This window comes from Camelus bactrianus, chromosome 12 (genome assembly GCF_048773025.1).
Source record: "Camelus bactrianus isolate YW-2024 breed Bactrian camel chromosome 12, ASM4877302v1, whole genome shotgun sequence".
Lineage (NCBI taxonomy): Eukaryota > Metazoa > Chordata > Mammalia > Artiodactyla > Camelidae > Camelus > Camelus bactrianus.
This window is the reverse complement of record NC_133550.1, coordinates 3,826,403-3,841,710: the sequence shown is the minus strand read 5'-3', so window position 1 is coordinate 3,841,710 and position 15,308 is coordinate 3,826,403. Positions and strand designations below refer to the sequence as shown.

Sequence of the window (15,308 nt, the reverse complement as noted above, 5' to 3'; positions counted from 1 at the left end):
AAAAACGGATCCCACAAGCCCTGACGTCACTTGACTCGCTGCAGGGATGCTCCCACACTGCCCCGTTCCCCCAGAGACTGAGGGCTTTCTGCTTGTTCCCGAAGGCCCCAGCCACGTGGGGGCACCGGGTCCAGTGGACCATCCAGCCTGGTTCCCCGCCAGCCCTTAGGGCCTTGGTGGGGACTGGAACATCAACTACCCTCCCCTAAGGGACCCGTTTGTCTTTTCCAGCCAACAGACCTAGGTCTTAAGCACTTTAACTCACCTGAGGGTGTTTTCCTCACTTCAGGGGCAGTGAGGACTGGGCTTCTTCACACTCCAAGAGCCCCAGGTCTGGATGCAGACAGTCTGGCTCTCCCCCCAGTCCTGCAGTTCCCGGCCACACCTGCTGCTGGTCACAGTCTGTGCTGTGTTCTCTTCCAGGACAAGAGGTGCATTCTGACCCCAACCCCGCCCCCACCAGCGGTGGCAGAGGCAGCGGACAGGCAGGTGAGCAGGGGCCTGAGACCATCTCCGAAAATCAGTGCCCCAGAGGCCGCTGGTGACTAGAGGGGCCACGGGGCAGAAGGCAGCATGGGATGGGAGGAAGAGGAAGGCTCAGGACAAGGAGATGAAAGGGGGAACAGATAGCACTGTGAGGACCTCGGCCATGAAAGGGAAGAAAAAAGATAGTGACAGCTGAAGCGGTGTTGGCGTTAAAAGCTGCGGGCTTTTTCATTTAATTTTATAAATTACCATTACATATAGTGGCATATTTTTATTTGATTAAAGATTAGGTGCCATTTCATATAACAGGATACAGTATGTTATTATTTATTAAATAATACATAATAGTAGATATACTACCATAATATGTTCTGTTTATTTAATATCAGATAGTATATAATACGTATGTAGGTATTTATATACATAATATATAATTCATGCATCTATATAATATATAATACATAACAATGTAGGATTATGATTAATATATTTTATAACAAGATTACATAACAATAATGATGTAATATTACACATTGTATGCCTTGGTTCATGACACAATCTCACCTTAGGTGCCTTTGAGAAGTATTTATGTATTAAAATTAATATTATAAGAAACAGTTGTGAACCTATCACCCAGCATCAGAACAGGACTATTGACAGTGACATACTGTGTCCTAACCTGCACTTGGCCTCTTCTCACAGGAAGTAACCAGCATCCTGATTCCTGGCTTACCCTTGCCTTGTGTTACATTCACACACACAACACTTAAGATCAGTTAAAACAAATGAACTGCAGGTACATGCAGCGAAGTGGATGAATCACACACTCTATGTTAAATTGAAACATAAGCCCTAGAAGGTAGGCGATAGTGTGCTATGCTTTTAACTGTGTATATATATGTCAACTAAACTCACTGAATTAAGAACTACAGCTAGAGTCAAGGTGGGAGAGGGACAGATAAAAGATGAGGTGAGAAGATTTGCTGCAGTTGAGCGAGTTCCTTCCCAGTGACATGTCATTCTCTCTGAAGCAGGAGGGAAGACCATCTGCTGGGAGTCAGGGAAGAGACAGAGGGAAGCTTAGAGGTGTGCAGAGAGCAGAGAATGTTGACACCACTGAGTGATAAGTGGGGAAATGTGCTCACTAGAGAAATCCTGGAGGATTGCCTGGCAGTGGCAACACGGTGGGCATTGATTTGTAGTCTTAGAAACCTGTGCTGGGAGAGCCTGCTGCCTGCAGGGTCAGAACAAATAGAGCTGGGTGAACCGAGATGGAAGTCGGCCTGGTGAGGAACTGAAAAGGTCAAGGCTCAAGGGGGTTTTGTTTGTCATAAAGAGAGTGCTGACTGTGGATGCAGAGCTGGAAGGTGGGGTAGTGGAAGTAAGAGGAATGTGGACAGGCAGGAAAGCAGAGGAGTCAGTGCATGATGCCTTAGTGAGGGTGAATGAGGGCCAACGAGGCTGGTGGAGAAGCAGCTGGATGGCTAGAGGTGGGCACTTAAAAGAGAGAGGCTAGACCTGGGGTGGAGACACACCCGGGTATGAGCCCGTGGGTAGGGTGAATGGGGGGTGGCTGGCTCAGGCTGACGGTGAAGAAGACCCTAAAATGAACATACTGGGTGGTGGAGGGAGAATGAACTTTGACGTCTTGATGGTAGGAGGTGAGGCAATACAGAGCTGGTGGTCCAGGTGCTCCTGACTGAGGCAGATGAGCAGGGAGGCCAGGGTGGCAGGCACTGCTAGGAAAGGATCTGGGTTTTCCAGGTGCTCCCAGGAGAGTAGGAGCAATTATCTGAAAGGGGAAAGTGAGCACAAGGAGGCAAACCCAGGCTCCTTATCAAACGGGGGTTGTGAGGGGGCAAAGTGTCAACTCCAGAGATGGTTACCCAGGAAGCAGGGACCACGGGTGAAGTGAGGGGACACTCAGAAAAGAGAGGGAGAAGAGTCTTCTGGGTGTAGGGGAAAGAGAGGCCCCAGGATAAAGTAGCACAGGGGCACAGTGATGAGGATGGACTGGCTCTATGGTGACACTGCAGGGCTGGCTGGATCTTTGTCCTGAGGGCTTAATTTGGGTGGGCTGCTGGCCTCACGAGGACACCCCTCTCAGCAGCCTGGACAGACGCTCCCGTTCTTGAGAGCTGTGTGGCCAACACTGTTCTCGGTGGGGCTCTGCCTCCATCTTCTATCAGACTTTCCTGCCCAGCCCCCGTCCGCCAGCGAGGGAACCTGGGCCTTGCAGCTGTTTCCCGTGGAGGGAGACAGGCTCCTTGGAGAAGCAGACTGATCTTACTTTTCTCCGTAACCCAGGTCCTAGCAAAGATACAGGGTGGCCCATTCAGAGGCTCAGATACTTAATAAATTAACTTAAAGCAGTAGAATAGCAGAGCTGGAGGAAGTGACCACTGAGCTCACAGAATTCACTGCCCACACCCCCATTCTACAGATGAGGAAACAGAGACCAAGCGGTGAAGCAGCCTTGGCCAAGGTCACGCTGCTCCTTAATGCTGGCCTGTGTCGGGCATGCCAAGTGATGAGCTGCAGTGAAAGGCCTGAGAGGGGGCTCTGGGGCCAGACAGCTTGGGTTCAAGTCCCAGGTCTGCCATTTACTAGCTGTGTGATTAATGACTGTCCTTCCTGTAAAGTGCCACCTCATTGGGTTGTCGTGAACACAGAGTTCCTGGAACAGCAGGACAGAGTTCTGTAAGGGTTTGCTGTTGCTTTGTTTACTATTATTATCACCAAGTGAACCCTGAAATGAAGAACAAAGACAGCAAGAATTTTTATTTTAAAGGATTTTAAAATCCGATGATGAATGTTTGATTTAGTCTATTCAAGTCTGCATTTGACCCTTATTAACAACTACACAATGGATGACTTTTGAGGAAATGTTGCTTCATGTCTTTAATTCTCACTAACGACACAGGCTATTCAAAAGGAAGCAGCTTTTTTCCAGGAAGAGGGACAAAAAGTTAACAAAATCTCGGTACCTCTCGGTCCCCAGTGAATTGGTTGTGACCTGTCAACCCAACTCTGGGAAACTGCCCGCTCCTCCTGGGCTTGCTGCACTGCCCCGCGGCATCCAGGGGGCGCTGTACGCCCACACGAATCCAGTCTCTTGGTTCATATCTTTGCTTCAGATCCCTCAAGGACTGCCCATGCCCCAGGGCCCCATCTGCCCCGCCAGCCTCGCCTGCTGGACTCCAGGACACCATCCTGGGTCTCAACCATCCTCTCCTCCTATGCCCGCCCCACTACTCTTCACTTTGTCCTTCAAATGCGGGCTCCTGTGGCTCTCCACCCAGCAGGGGTCTCCCTGTCCTCCACCTCGGGTAACTGCATCGTCCTGCACGGTGCGGTGCGTAGCAAACCCATGTGGAGTCAGGAAGTATACAGAAAAACAGGTGCTCAGAGGGGCTGCCTTTCCCACTGCAGGGGCCCTTGAGTTTTCTCCCGGCTGGTTATTCACAGGCGCTGAAGCTGTAGAATCTCGATCTCACCAATTTAAAGGGCATCATCACTAATTACAAAAGCAATCATTTTTTCAGTAGCAAAAGGACAAAAGACTTTGTGCCCCGCACCTCCAACTTTCTTCCTCCGCCTTCAGAGGTGATTCTCACTCTCTGGGCAAGGGTAGAAAGCAACACACAGAATATTATTTTTCAATGTTTTCTTTCCCACTATGAAGATTGCTTTCCCAGAACCGATGAAGGCAAGGATGGTTTGGCTTCCCTGCACTGAGGATTCAGAGACGCAGGGGGGGAGGGGAGTGGGGAGATAATTCAGCATTATTGAACCAAACCGAGACATTAAAAGTTTCTATTCTAAACAGAAAGAAAGCAGGATGCTATACAAACGGGAAACCATAGTTGGAAATGCAATAACGAGTTACAAGACAATAAACATGAAGATGGAAAAAAGAAAAAGTACATCAAAATACAAAAAGGTGGTAATGGGAGACGGTAACATGAAAAGATAGATTTTTTTCTCTTTCTTTCTTTTTTTTTCTCATTATTCTTAGGATGTGTTGGAGCCTACGTGATTATCAGTCTAAAGGAAATAGATATAGTAATGAGTTGATATACTTGAAAAAATAGATAACCACAAATCGAAAGCATACAATAGAGTCGCAAAAAAAAAAAAAAAAAAGAAACAAGCTCAAAATTGCTTAAAGACTTAAACATTAGACAAGACGCTATAAATCTCTCAGAAGAAAACATAGGCAAAATATTATTTGATATATATCTCACCAATGTTTTCCTAGGGCAATACACCCAAGCAACAGAAATAAAATACAAAATAAACAAATGGGAGCTAATTACACTTATCAGCTTTTTCACAGCAACAGAAACCATAAGCAAAACAAAAAGACAACCTATGGAATGGGAGAAAATTTTTGCAAAAGATGAGACTGAACATGGCTTAAATTCTAGACTATATAAATAGTTCATACAACTTAATAAGAAAAAAAAATAAACAACCCAATCCAAAAATGGGCAGAACAACTAAACAAGCAATTCTCCAATGAAGATATACAAATGGCCAATAGGAATATGAAAAAAAGGTTCAATATTGCTAATTATCAGAGAAATGCAAATCAAAACTACAATAAGTTATCATCTCACACTAGTCAGAATGGCCACCATTCAAACATCCACAAACCACAAATGCTGGAGAGGCTGTGGAGAAAAGGGAACCCTCCTACATTGTTGGTGGGAATGTAGTTTGGTGCAGCCACTGTGGAAAAGAGTATGGTGAGTCCTCAAAAGACTAAAAAAGACTTATCATTTGATCCAGCAATCCCATTCCTGGGCATATATCCAGAGGGAGCCTTAATTCCAAAATATACCTGCACCCCAATGTTCACAGCAGCATTGCTTACAATGGCCAAGACATAGAAACAAACTAAACACCCAAAGACAGATGATTGGATAAAGATGTAGAATTTAGATATAGAAGAATATTACTCAGTCATAACAAAGAAGGAAATAATGCCATTTACATCAACATGGATGGACCTGGAGATTATCACACTAAAGTGAAATAACTCAGAGAAAGACAAGTATCATATGATATCACTTGTATGTGGAATTTTTAAAAATGATACAAATGAACTTATTTACAAAACAAAAACACACTCACAGACTTAGAAAACTAACAGGAGTTTGGGATTAACAACTACAAACTACTATATGTAAAATAGACAAACAACAAAGATTCACTGCAGAACACAGGGGAAAATATTCAGTATCTTGCAACCTTTAATGGAAAAGAACCTGAAAAAGAATAGACTATGTATATGTACAACTGAATCACTATGCTGTATACCTGAAACTAACAAAACAGCTGTATATCTGAAACTAACAAAACATTGTAAATCAACCACATTTCAATTAAAGAAAAAGATTAGTTCTAAATACCTTTATTCAAAGAAAATCTTCAACTCTTACCTCTTACGGAAAGTAAAATGGGAAGCTTGAGCAGGACCAAATTATACTGAATGAGAGTTTACATACCTTCTCCAGCACGTGGCCCATGCTACACACACATCGTGTTTTCCTTCAGGTAAGAATGGCCCTTACTGCCCAGGGAGCGAGTCCTCTTTAGACAAGGCCTGTGTGGCAGTGGCCTTCTTGTCACCGCTCCATCTCACCAGGAGGCCAGGATTTTCAGAGCGGATGGAACACATATCTCATACACTTCAGATCTATTTCCTGAGAAAAACTATGGAAAGACCAAATTCACCTGCAGTGCGGGAAACATGAGCAGGACCCCTTAGCAGACCGACAAGCCCGAAGCAAGATGGCCTGATGTTCACATCAGAACCAGAACAACAACCGTCTGGCCCCAGTTAAACGATCACCATCTCCCCTGCAATGAACGGTTGGTACTCAGTGTCAGGGATGTTTCTGTTGAGACTTGAGAGATCAAAAAAGTCAGACCAGGGAATCCGGACCTGGTGGATGTCCAGGCTCTGCCAATGGTAGAGGCGGCCCCAAGGGGGTATCACCAGCACCGATTCCTCCATTTTCAGCAGGGTCTTCAGGAGGAAGGCGATGTGGATACAGACGCTCCTATGGAGGCTGAAGCCCTCTGGAGGGTTGACGTCACACAGAAGGTACCTGGCAGGGAGCAAAGGAGAGCGGGTCTTCAGGGCCAAGCCTCTGCACAGGAATCCCGGCTTAGATAGAACAGATACAACGGGAATCCCTGCACAGCCCATGGCCTACAATCCAGACATATTCAGCAGCTTCTGGTTTGTATAGTGGAGGCACTGCCCACCCGTCTCCATGTGGCCAATTACTTCGAGTCCGGGAGCACATGCAGAAGACATCTTGGCATCTGTCTAACAACGCTAAGTACCTGACTAGTACCTGAGCACACGTTCTCCAGGGGCTCTCAAGCTTCTTGGCCTACAGACCCCTGTACACTCTTAATTACTGAGGACTCCAAAAGGCTGCTGTTTATGTGGGTTAAATCTATCAATAGTTCCTGTGTTAGAACTTAAATAAGAACTTTAAAAAATGCTTATGATTTCACTTAAAAATAATAACAACCTACTACATGTTACCATTAATACTCTTAAGCAAAAATAAGTATATTTTTCTAAACAAAAATCATTAATGAGAAGAAGAGCAGTGATTTTAATTTCTGCAAAACTCTTTTGGACTGGTGAGTTCTGAATTCTATCTGCCTCTAAATTCCCTGTTTTGTGATATCACAGACCAGGTTTCCCCTGGAAATCCCCACAGGAAACTCGGGAGTGCAAGAGTGTGCAAAAGGCAGGTGACATACCGGCGTTTCTATGAAAATAGTCTTGCATCTCAGGGGCCTCAGACACACTTTGATAACTGCTGCCCTACCCTAGGCGAGACTCTCCTACACAAGAGCCAGGCAAGGGTCCTGGCTTCTTTAATGAGTTATCGCAGCCACACTCCTCCCTTCTCTGTGTTAATGTTCCCACAACCTCCATTACCGCAGATGAAGATGTAATCCTCAACTGGGGCCTCTAATCCCAGAAGACTGCCAACTTTGAGAGGGAAGGCCCATCTACCATCCCTACACCCCGCACAGTCTATTTTGAGTCAAGCCCTAGATAACTGCTAATCGGCAATGACCCTTGTCTTATTCCTGAGTTTTACCGAAGGAGCCAACATCTGGATGGAACTGAAATTTCCCTGCAGATAAACAAGGCTGATAAACCACCCCATTCCAACATCTGATTCTGGGGCTCTTCAAAACCCGGATAAGGCCCCGCTTCATAAAACACAGGTCCTCCGCCTGCCCTTCCCGGGGGTTCTGGGAGGCCGCGGCCAAGCAGGGCTACCCGGACTCGCGGTCCCAGCCCCAGTGCCCGAGGGGGAGGAAAGCCCGAGGCTGTGCCCCAGCCCTGTCCTCCCCGCCCCAACCCGCTCCCTGGCACCACAGCGCCTCCCCGGCAGCCACACCAACCCGGATGCCACCCCGGTCCATGTCCACTGGCCCCGCCAACAGCGCGGCCGTACGTTTACCGTCTGTGGGACGCCGCCCCAGACAGGATGTCGGCCGCCGACTGACCAGGCAAGAACTAGTCGCCCAGGCGAGCAAGCCGCCAGCCCCAGCAGCAAGCACCGCCATGGTCCCGGGTAGCTGCACACTTCCGGAGCCCGCTGCCCGCCCCAGAAGCTCACACCGGCCCGCGCAGAGCGCGGCGCAAGTAGCCATGGCAACGCCGCGGGGCCCTCCTCTAGCGCTTGCGTCTGTGTCCTCCCGAGGCTAGACGTGAGAGGGCAGAAATTGCGGAGCCAATGGGAGCCAGGGCTCGGCCAGGACGGGGGCTGGGGGGAGGCTTATGGGGCAGCTGGGCGGGGCCGGGGCAGGCGGTGCCGAGCAGACGTCCTCACCTGCAGCTGGCGCCGGCCGGATGCTGGGGCGGTGCTGCCACCAGTGGGCGGGGCTGCGGGGCGGTGGGGCAGCGGGGCGGGGGCACCCTCACCTGTCCGTGTGTGTGGCTCAGCCTGGGCTCCGCGGCCTCCCCTTGCACCGGACGTGGACCCAGGCTGCCGTTGGGCAAGATAGAGGACTGAGCCAAGGCACAAACGGCTGGCCAGGTAGGGCACCTGAAGTACAGATCCTCCAGGCCCGCTGCCGGCCTTGAATTCACGCTGCTGGGCAGTTTCCAAGGAGACGGGATCTGTCCTAAGAGGGGAGATAGGGCAGGGGTGCCAGATGCCGGGTTAGGTGCGGTCTTACAGGCTAGCCACGGTGAGAGTGTTCAGAGAAGCCCCTGTGTTGGCGGGGCTAGGAATTTGGGGTATGGGGTGGGGATTGTGTGTGCCATGCTCTGTGGTCTCCCCAAGAACTCTCACCCCCAAGCAAGGGACCCTGCTCCCTCCACCACTCACTGCAACCCCTGCCTTCCCCAGCACCACTACCCCTGCCCCGGAGTGTCCCATGACCTCTCCCCACACCGGGCACCGTCCCTGTTACAGGTACTGAGGTCCTGGTGGTTCCAGCCCGAGGGTGGGGGCTGTATCTGACCAGTTAGGATGCCTGGAGCTTTGTATGAAACCTCAGAGCATAATGCAGACATGCACAGAGGCCCCTCAAACAGAATTCCCTGCATGGCCCTCCCACCACTGACCCACAGCGCAGCTGCCACACCAGGCCAAGCCTGCTGGAAGACCGCTGGTCCCTCTCATCCTGTTCCTGATCAAGAGTGCACCGGCCACACTGCTGGGTATTTAGGGGGCCTTAGAAGAGCAGCTGGTATTTTCATGGGCAAATATTTGCTCTTTTGGGAAGATTTCAGTGCAAAGGGATGTAGGATATGCTTTTTCTGTTGCCCTGAAACTGGTGACTAGGATGCAAACTTAAGTCAAAACAGGTTTTAGAGAGAGCTGCAAAATATCTAACCCAAAGATCACTGTTCCCCAGCAAAGGCAACACCACCTGGCCGGTGGGGTCCTTGTCCCTCATTCTGGAGGTTGGGGTTTGCACCCTCCAGCTGGGACAGAGCCCGAAACAGCTCTGAACACGCTCCAACAGGCTTTCCCAGCAAAAACGGCCTTTATTTTGAATCTGGGTGAAGGAACCAGCTGAGACATCTGAGTAAATCTTCCTGGGTGTAACCAGGCCTTTTATGCTGAATGAAAGAGCGGCTCTCCACATGCTAACTTCTTAGAACTGAATGTGTGTCAAAACCTTCATGCATGTAGCATGTTGGGAACAGCGTTTCATGGTGAGGGGAACTATATAACTTACATGTGTATGGGGAAGCCCTCACTCCAACCGGCTTTTCCTGCGCACACTGCCTTTATTTCGAAATTGGCTGTTGCTGAGAAATCTTGGTAAGCTTTCCTAGGTGTAACCATGCCCATTATGCTGGACGAAAGAGCGGCTCTACACTTGTTCACATCTCAGAAATGAATGTGTGTTGAAGCCGTCATTCATGTAGCGTGTTGGGAACACAGTTTCGTAGTGAGAAGAACTATGTAAATTACATGTCTATGATGAAGCAATTGCTCGAAATGGGTATTCCAGCGCATACTTCCTTTATTTCGAAACTGGCTTCTCAGAAGACCTGTGGTCTCCACTGCAGGTCTGTCTCCAAGCTCTGGGCCAGCATGGTGACTCTGCTCCCCCTGTCTATTCTGGGAGGTCTAGGGGTCCTCCATGGCCCTTCCACCATTGTTTCTTTTGGAAACACCCCACAGATGAAATGGGCCTGAGAACAGGAGAGCTGGATGCCAGCAGCCACTGCCCAGTTTGTGGCTCCTGGGAGGGGCATCTCCTCTCTGTGGGCTCTGATCTCCCCTACCCTCTCCCCTACCCCCACCCCTCTCCTCCTGCATTTCCCGATTGATCCCTGGATAATGGTCCATACCAGGAATGACCTGGGAGAGGTTTTATGAGTCTTTAAGGGAAAAAAAAAAGAAATCTTTAAACAAATTTCTGAAAGTAACTTCCAGCTTTCCCGGGAAAGCCCTCTTTCCAATGTTTAAGGCTAGTTGACAGGGTGTCAAATTGCCTAACCACTCACATCTGAGCAACTGCTAACTCTTTCCAGTTCCCCGCAGCATCCACCTCTGGCAGCTTGGCCACAAGAGGGCAAGAAAGCTCTTTCCCCATGCCAGCTCCAGCGTGGCTTTGGAGGCAGTGGAGGCTGAGAGAAAGGGCCCCGCCCTGAAGTTTGGGGGGCCTCCAGCCACAGCCAGAGGAGCAGGAGTTTTCAGAGTGCCCCAGGAGGGAAACCAGGCAAGGCTGCCTGGCCCAAGTCTTCCCTGCCCAGAGAGCCCCATGAACTGCTTTGGGCCCCACTCCCCATTTGGGCCCCCTGCAAAAAGATACCACGGGATCCACACCTGAGAAGGCAGAAGGATGGCCCTTTGGCCTGGGGTCCCAGCAGGTGTGTCCTGTGATACCTGTGGCCACATATCTTCCTTGTCTCTCCAGGTCAGTGAAGGGTCTGTGCTGGGCACCTTGGTGCTCAGGAACATGGGAACAACTCTAAACTCAGAAGGACAGAGAGACTCTGCCTGGAAGCAAGGATTCCAGGGAGACGCCTTGCCCAGAACTGGGGGACTGTGTGCTGAGTAGACCCCTGGAGGCAATGTGGGGCTGTGGGGTCCTCATCAGAGAAGGGAGCAGGTGTGCTTTCCGGGGGTGGAGCCCTGCTTTGTCCAGTCATGTCCTTGTGTAAGACTCATTTACAAACACCTTCCAGTCCACCTAGGGGTGGCCTCAGAGTTGGGGGTAGAGGAGGAGAGTGAAGGGTGCAGACTTAGGGCCCCCTGACCCACCCAGGGAGCCAAGGGTCAGTGGGAACATCGTGGGAGTCTAGTGCAGGGGTGGAGGACGAGAACTAAGAACATGCCAAGTCATGCAATATAGTGACCTGTGATCACGAGACACAGGTGGCTGTACACCAAAGGAGGGAGATAGAAATTTAGACCCAAGCTCTGAGAACCTTGAGAGGGGCTGGAGGGTCCCAGGAGCCCTGAGGAACAGCTCTTCTAGGGGCACAGATATCCCAATAAACACATTTCTCATGGATGCTTTTTGGGGTGCAGAGTGAGTTACCAGGATCCTAAAACTAGTATGGAATCCCACCCCCTTGTTCATCACGATTCCTGGCAATAAATTGCTGTCATTTGTTCCTGGACATGCACAGGGGAGGTGACTGCTGTGGTGGTCACTGCAGGACTAGAATCTTCTGATGTGGGCTCTGTGACCACAGAAACCCAGGGGGATTTCTTAACGGGAGCACCTGGAGTCCATGCCTGCAAGGACCACCCTCATGGGATGGCCAATGATCCCGTGGTACCCAGGTCACCAAGTGACGAATTTGTGAGGTTGCCTGGGGTAACCTGGGGACATGTAGGTTTCTGTGGTCAGCACGTGGGCCCAGCACTGCGGGATGGTCTGCACAAAGAGGGGCCTGCCCTCCTCATGATGGCTTCTAACACCTGCAGGGAAACTGTTCCCTGGGCGCCTGGAGGTCCATATTGAGAGCGTCCTGCCAGCCATGAGGGATCACCTTCCCCTGATGCAGAGGCAGACCTCTCCCCCTTGAGGCCCAGGGGACACCTGGCTCAGGTCCCAACTGTGTGCCCTGGACACACAGAGCCCCAGATCTCTGGCACAGACTGGGGTGTGGTTGTGTCGGGGCAGAAAAGGCCCAGGTAAGGGGCTCATTCAGGGACAGAGGCCACTCTGCAGGGATACTGGACCTGGCAGCAATACACTGCTTGAGAACTTACCTGGGCTGGGTTTCCAAGCTGTGGGATGGAAGGGCCTCTCCTTCCTGCGGTGCAGTGGGGGGAACTAGATCCATCGTCAATATCAGCCCTGAAAATGGAGGCTGCACTACATCCATTCCTGGAAAGAAAAATCAGGCCCCTCCAGTCCAGGTGACTCAGAAAGTCAGTCAGCAATGTTCGGGGCCCCCAGTTTAGGCTTTGAATTAGAGCTGAGCGGCTCAGGAGGCCAGATCCCTGTCCGTGTCTCCAGGAGTAGGCTTTCTGCTGGGGGACAGGATCCTCACAAACACCTGTGTCTTTGTGGGACTTTCCCCTCTGACCAGCTGGGAGGCAGGGTGCAGTTGTGGGAAATGGTTTTTCCATGAGCAGAGGGCCACCAAGTGGTGGGGGCACAGGAGACTGTGAGAATGAGTCCCGCAAAATTTTTGGAATCAAAAAACTGGCAAATGTGAAAAAGTGCATAATTTGTTTTATCGATCAGGCTGCTTATGTACGTTTGGAGGGCCAGGTTCAAAGACTCTGCATCCATCCAGGAAAATAGCATCAAGAGAAGAACAGACAGAGAAGAAGGAGATCTGGGGTTTCCCCCAGGAATGAGGTGGAACAGGGATTTCTGCAGATTTGCAAGGTGTCCCCTACCACTGAGCATGGGGTTACAACCCCACGTGACCACCGTCGTGTTTGGCTTGGGCTCTGGATCTGGCCTGCTCATTTATTCTTCCAGCTGAGTTCCAGAAACTCAGAGGGTGGACTTTGAGGGGCTGCGTTTGGAACCTAGTGAGGAGCTGGATGGTCCTTTATATTGAGTCCCTTCAGCCTAATCACCGTAGCTGAATCCCAACACCCCCCAGGCACCCAGGGTGGCTGTGGAGGGAGAGAAATCCTGGCAGGCGACCTAGGGGTCCCACTGCTCTGTCCCTCCCTTGTCTTCATTCCCTTTCACCCCAGAAGGTGTGATTGTCTCGTGTCATGGTGGCCACCGTAGTGTCCCTCCCAGCAATCTCTCTTCTCCATCAGGTGGGGTTCCCAACCCCACTCAGCCTTCTCTCTGCATGGATGCTGAAGGACCAGGACCACCTGAATTTCTGAGCTTGAGCAGTAAGGTGGAAAAAAAGAAACCAATGGAAACAAAGAAACAAGTTATTGTGGCAAAACTGCCCACCACAGAGAAGCTGCCCTGAGTGGAAGGGAGGGTGTGGGCATGCCCATTTGTTTCCTGTCTCCCAGTGCTCTTAGCTTTCTTATTGCAGACCTGCATGGTTACAACAAAATGATCTGCAAAACTGAAAATATTTACTCTCTCGCTTTTACAGAAAAGGCTGGCCAGCCTCTGGTCCGGTACCAGGCAAGTGATTGGAGTCCCTTTCCAGTTTGGAAACATCTGGGCAGGCCCAGGTTTGCAAAAGTCTTTAAGAGTAGTTACGGAGTTTTGCTTCTAAAATTCTTTACGGCTGTATATACTTCTGAGATGCGGTTGTGCTGTGTAATTCTGAGCCGGGATTTTCTCAAACTGTTTCTCACTTCTTATACCAGACATTCCTAAATTCCAAGGGGAACTGTATATTAAGGAAGCCATGGAATTTAGGAAAAGGATACAGATCTCATTTCCTTTTAAGCATCAGTGTACCTCAATCATGGCAGTATTGGTTATGAGTTATTGATAGGGGAATTAAATAGTAACCAAATTAATAGAAAATAGGGGATTTTAGGTACACAGGTTCATCTTTTCAACATTTTTTGTAATATTTGCAGTTTAAGATGGCCATTCCTGAGAAACAGGTAGCCTCTTAGAATGAAATAGCATTTCCTCTGAACCAAAATTAATTTTTATTTCGTAGACAGCAGGAAGGGTAATCACACATCACACATTTGGGGACGTCAAAGAGAAAATGTAACTTTCTGGGAGCGCACTCCCCCATCTCCCCCTGCTCTTTTCACTGTCCCATTCTCCCTGGAAGGCTCTTTCTTATCTTCTTCTCATGGCTCCAGTAACTCTTTCTTCCTCCTCATCCCTCAGCTGGTAAGGTTACTTTTCTACTTTGAACAAGCAAACAAGCCAACAGAAGAGAAGTTTCACAAGCAACTCCCAGCACATCCGCTCACCTAGTGTTGTCTTTGACCTCACTCTCGGTGCCCCACCTCTTATTACAGGTAACATCGAAAGCCAATTCCTCGAAAAGTCCCCAGGGCCCCATCCCTCCCATCTTCTCTGGGTTGTCACTCCCAAAACCATCCTCTCTTTCAATACCTCATCTATTTTGTTCTCCTGCTAGTTGGCTCCCATCAGTATATAAACGTCCATCTTCTTAAAAGAAACAAACAGCACTCCTTGACCCTAATTCACCCCCACCAATTGCCACCCTGTGTCTATGCAGCAAATATTTAAGGAGTTGTTTAAACTCACTGTCTGCATCTTCTCTTGAGAGATCCTCTTTTACACCCACTCTGGCTCTTCCCCTGATCCCTCGCTCTATGGAAACTGCTCTGTCAAGGCCATCAGTGACCACACGTTGCTAAATATAGCGGTCAATTTTCAGTCCTCATCATGCGTAGACCCTCGGCAGCATTTGACCCAGCTCTTCCATCCCTCCTCCCCCGTGTTCCTGCTTAACTTAAACTCCAGCCCATCGCTCTGTCTGTTTTCTGCTTTTGGTCTACTGGCTGGTCCTTTGCCAATGTCTCCTCTTTTTCCCAAACATACACTGTGGGTGTGCCCCAGGGTTGGCTCCTGGGCCTCTCATCTCTCTCTCTGCTATTCCTTTGGTGGAAGCAACCCAGCCTTGGAAATTGGCATGCCATCAATTTCTCGATTTCTCCAAAACTCCCTGATTTGCCCTTTCCATCTGGACCTTTATCCCTGAGACTCACATTCTTTTTCTTTCATTAATCTTGCTTTCACATTCATACATATGTTCTACTATGTAATTACTTTTCCAAATTTTGTATCAGTAAATATATATATCATGTAAAATGCTCAAATCTGTATTATTTCCACTAAGATGCTTATTCTACCTTAGAACCTTTCTGCATTTCTGTATTTATGTGAAAAAAGCGAATAGCATTTCTACAAGCCTTATAGTTAAA

At 49.3% G+C, this 15,308-nt stretch overlaps 1 long non-coding RNA gene across 1 annotated transcript; it reads left to right on the top strand.

The window, feature by feature from the left end:
- Nucleotides 1–8,448: 8,448 nt before the first annotated feature.
- On the top strand, nt 8,449–14,356 carry LOC141579494 (uncharacterized). The gene is made up of 3 exons (XR_012511038.1): nt 8,449–8,573; nt 13,538–13,619; nt 14,242–14,356. It is a non-coding gene; the product is annotated as an uncharacterized LOC141579494 (long non-coding RNA).
- Nucleotides 14,357–15,308: the final 952 nt, after the last annotated feature.